This window comes from Oryzias melastigma, linkage group LG11 (assembly GCF_002922805.2).
Source record: "Oryzias melastigma strain HK-1 linkage group LG11, ASM292280v2, whole genome shotgun sequence".
Classification (NCBI taxonomy): domain Eukaryota; kingdom Metazoa; phylum Chordata; class Actinopteri; order Beloniformes; family Adrianichthyidae; genus Oryzias; species Oryzias melastigma.
This window is the reverse complement of record NC_050522.1, coordinates 2625321-2629632: the sequence shown is the minus strand read 5'-3', so window position 1 is coordinate 2629632 and position 4312 is coordinate 2625321. Positions and strand designations below refer to the sequence as shown.

Here is a 4312-nt window from a genome sequence, read left to right as displayed (position 1 = left end):
TGCTTTACAACCTTAAAAAACACCCCCCACCACCACCACCGCCACCACCATATGTTAATGTCTCTACAGTTCTGAAAATGAAAAATCATCTGACGTTTGTACTCCCCCCGTGCATCACTAAGTCAGCCAGCATGAAGCCTGCTGATGTTCCTGTTGCAGCTCAGTGAGCCCACAGCATCATTCCACCACCACTGTGCTTTACAGCTGTTTAGCGGGTTTCCTTCAGAATTCGGAGAGGCAGTAACAATCCGAAGGAAAAGTGAAGGTGGGATCTCTCCACACGCTGGTTATTTCAGTTTTGTCACTTTTTGTTGATTTCTGCCTCATAACTGATGGATTGATAACTTATTGTCGTTTTTCTCTAACCTAGAGACTGACTGTTGGTCTATAAATAACAAAAGAAAGCGTGAATGGCGGGAAGACGTTATGTATGCGGTTTAAGGATTATTTCATCATGTCTCTCCCTCGGTGCACCGGATCAAACGGCGCTGCGGGGGAGTCCTGAGAGGATGCTGGTCGGGGGGGTCGGCTCGGCGCCCGTCAGCTCTGGTCGTCCGCGCCGGAGCGCATGAACGCAGGCAGCGCGGCGCACGAGGACCGCGCGCCCGGGCTCGCTCCAGAAGGAGGCGCGCCTCCCGCCACCGCCGCCACAATCAGAACCCCTCACACCTGAGGAGGAGCGCAGGAGCTGAGGCGGGTCCGTTCTGCCACGCCGCGCGGAGCCGGTGGGACCGGGACGGGGTTCCGGATCGAGCTGGGGTCAGTACGGGAACACGGAGCGTGTTTTTCTAGCCGTTAATCCCTAAACGGAACGCCTGAGGTCCCGCTGAGCAGGTGGAACTTAGTTCTGCAGGAAGCTGCAGGCAGAGCTGCACCGGAGCTTTCTGCACTGCTGTAGCCCCGTTTGCGTTCCTGCATCTGCAGCTCAACCGCAGAAACTCCCGCTCCTCTGTTCCGTCTTTTGTCTCGTTTTTGTTCCATAACTCCTGCAGAAACGCAGCTTCTGCTTCAGCAACTGTTGCTCTAACTGGGATGTCAGTGAAGCTCAGCATGTGTGCAGCCGTCATCATGAGGACAATCCACTCGAACCTGCATGCAGTAACTGATGTGTTCTGGGTCTTTTTTCCGGGAAACCTCATGCTTTCAGGTTGACCTGCAGAAGGGGGCAGGTATCGGTGTTGAGGGGCCCCAGTCACTCAACTTCATGAAGTAAAAACCTATAAATCAGCTGAGCAGCTTTCCCTGCAGGAGCTTTTTCCTGAGAAGCTGCCGAGTTTCCGTGCAGGTTTTCCCATGGCTCCATACGGAGACTCTCCATGTGTGATGTTGGAGCATGCAGAAGTGATGAGTCACAGCGAACTCTCCAGCTGCTATCCAGATGAAAAAAATCTGAAGCTGCTTTCACTTCAAAGGTGAACAGAAGAGGGTTTCATGCTCCATCCATCCGGCAGCTCAAAGTTTTTTATATTTATTCTTTTTTTTCTGTTCTCAGAAAAGTGTTTTGTTGGGTCTTCAGCAGCTGGAGTTAAAGGTTTCAGAGCAAGCTTTGCAGGAATCAGTTGTTCAGACTCCAGACAGGAACCCACAAAGCTCAGCACAGACCTGATCCGACCCTCCAGGGCTTTGCAGCGCCACAGATGCGTCTTGCAGCTGCGAGGGTCTGCAGCTGGACCCATGTGGTTCTCTAACAGCTCCTGTCTTTCATTCAAGCCTCTTGGCTCGGTGTCACTTTCTTTGAAGTATTCCCCTTGGACTTCTTGGCTTTTTGATTTGCCCTCTGTCTCCACTCAACAGTCCTGGCTGGCGTCCAGCGAACGCCGCAGCACCTTTCCCAGGCAGGGATCTGAAAACAGGACTTTACCAACAGCACCTCAATATATATTCACACCAGATCGCCCCGTTAGTAATCTATCACATATGATTTCCAAAGGACAATTAACGCTGCTTCCTGCTCGGTACAGAATGCTGTGATTGCTGTCATAATCTTTCTGGAGTGCAATCAGCAGCGAGGAGACACATCAGTCTGGCAATTAGGCTGACTGGATTACTTGGTACACGTCTCCTGCTTGATAACAGGCAGGTGCCTTTCAGAGGGAGAGGAAAGGCGTCTCCAGCTGATGCATAATGGAGAAGCAGAGTCTGCTGTGCAGCAGATGTGCCTTCCCTGCTACACCACCACACGCTTCTTTACTTTGACGGGCTCGTCCTTGACTTTCATCATTTAGTTGCCAACCTGAGCCATCAGCGAAAATTGTTCCCTTGCTGTCCTAATCGTTTTGGTGCATAATCAGTTAGCCTGAACCGAGAGCATCTCTCCTCCAATGGAACGTGTCGTCTGTGCTGTTTACTGTCTTCACTGTCTTCTGACAGCTCGGCCGCCTCTCTGACCTTGTCAGGAAAAATGCCTTCACTGTGTTCTCCAGATCAACCCCACTCAAGTGATGCATATGATATACCGCTTTTGACCTTGGGGGGGGGTAGCATTTTTTTTAACCAAAAGCATCTAATCACAACCAGTTTGTAGAGTCACAGTAACTCATAGTTTTGTGCCAATGTACCTTTTTCAAAGTCAGCATGAGGAAGACTCACTGAGGAAGTCAGCATGAGGAAGACTCACTGAGGAAGTCAGCATGAGGAAGACTCACTGAGGAAGTCAGCACAAAAAAATTTACTCCAGCAAATCATTTTGGTTCTCAACAAAATGCTAATCACAAAGGAGAAAGAATTAAGGCGGATTGCTCCAGCCAGAGCGTTCAGTCTGGTTTCTGCTGCTCTGACTGAGTATCTACCGTATTTTCTGCACTATCGGGTGCTCCAGATTATAATGTACACCGTTAATTTTGGTCTATTTTGAACTTAAGTCATATTTACGGCACATTAAAACAGAAAGATGAGTTCGATTTCTAACTCAGTCAGTCAGACTTTATTAACTGCATTCACAGTAACTCTAGACATCGGAAGAGGATTAGGGCCACTGAAGAAAAAAGCCCATGAAAAATTCTGACTTTTTCTCAGAATTCTGACTTTAAATTCAGAATTCTGAGAAAAAAACTCAAAACTACGGAGGCCCGTGAGCAACATTCTGCAGCTAGCTCTAGCAGCACACCGGAGTCCTGCAAACCGGAGAGAAACAAACAAAATTGTCCTCTTTACGTGTCTTTTTCTGTGCTTTAAGCTAACCAGATGAGGCTACTGTGTTCATAAAGGAGCAAAAGGTGAGTAAAAAAGATTTATTTTATTGGAATTTGTAAATAAAAACACTAAAGACTATGCTAGCATTTCGTAAATGCTATTTCAGACGTAACACGTCTTTTAATAATGTACGTATGCTGTTAAGATATCAGGGTAAACATGTGGGACTGACAAACAGTCTCAGAGTTTTACGTTGTGCACAGAGAGTGTGTAGAAATGCAGTTTTGTTCGCACGAAACCCGTTTACGTTCATCTACCGATCGTCTCATTCTGGAGATTTAAAGACGTCTTATACTTCTGAAAATACTTCGGGGCATGTTATCCAAAAGATTGTCGTCTTATTCTTTTTCTTAGCTTAGTGTGACTGTGTAAACAGCCACCAATCTTTATTTAGATTATTTATTTAGATTCACAACAATATTAAGCTTAGGGTTCAGGTTTCCTGTCACGTCACATGTGACGTGACAGGAAATGTTCGTCAGCATGTATTTGTATTTGTATTTATTTTATTTAGTAGGGACGGATATAAAAACATAGACATACAGCAAAGCAGCAGTCCAATGCCCATATCATCATGCTTGTAGCAGGAGCTAACATGTATGGAGTAACATGCACACAGCAACATGAAAGCTCAATGTTGAGTCCAGTTCTCATTTATCCAGGTGACATCCTAAAATTGAGTCTTGTCATCTGGACTTCAAATCTTTCTTGAAGGAAGAAGTCCAGATGCCAAGACTCAATTTCAGGATAAAGAAACAACCGTTGTTTTCCTATATTTTATCGTGACATTAAAAAACATTTACGTTTTTTTAACACTAATGAATTTATATTTGTCTGCAGATTCACTGTGATGTCGTCGCTTTGGAGAATGCAGAAATGGCACTTCACATTCCTGTCTGTGGAGTCTGCAACACATCATGGCAGAAAAGGCGTTTTTGCTGATTTTCTTTTCCCATCAGACACTAGACTACATCGCTTTTTGGACACTGTTATTGTTAATATTTTTAAGTGGATTTAATGGAGCTTTGACCTGTTGAGGAATCAATCAGGTCTAATTTCAGTTCTGTCTAACCTTTTTTTTGCTAGAACTACTGTCAAGTCTTGATTTTGTTTAATTTTG

At 45.7% G+C, this 4312-nt stretch overlaps 1 protein-coding gene across 2 annotated transcripts in view; it reads left to right on the top strand.

Moving 5' to 3' along the window:
• Positions 1-539: 539 nt before the first annotated feature.
• Positions 540-4312, top strand: part of st3gal1l3 (ST3 beta-galactoside alpha-2,3-sialyltransferase 1, like 3) — a 77085-nt gene continuing 73312 nt past the window's right edge. For both annotated transcript variants that reach the window (XM_024257936.2, XM_024257937.2), the window contains exon 1: positions 540-759. The gene's annotated coding sequence lies outside the window, so the exon portion shown is untranslated. The remainder of the gene's footprint in view (positions 760-4312) is intronic.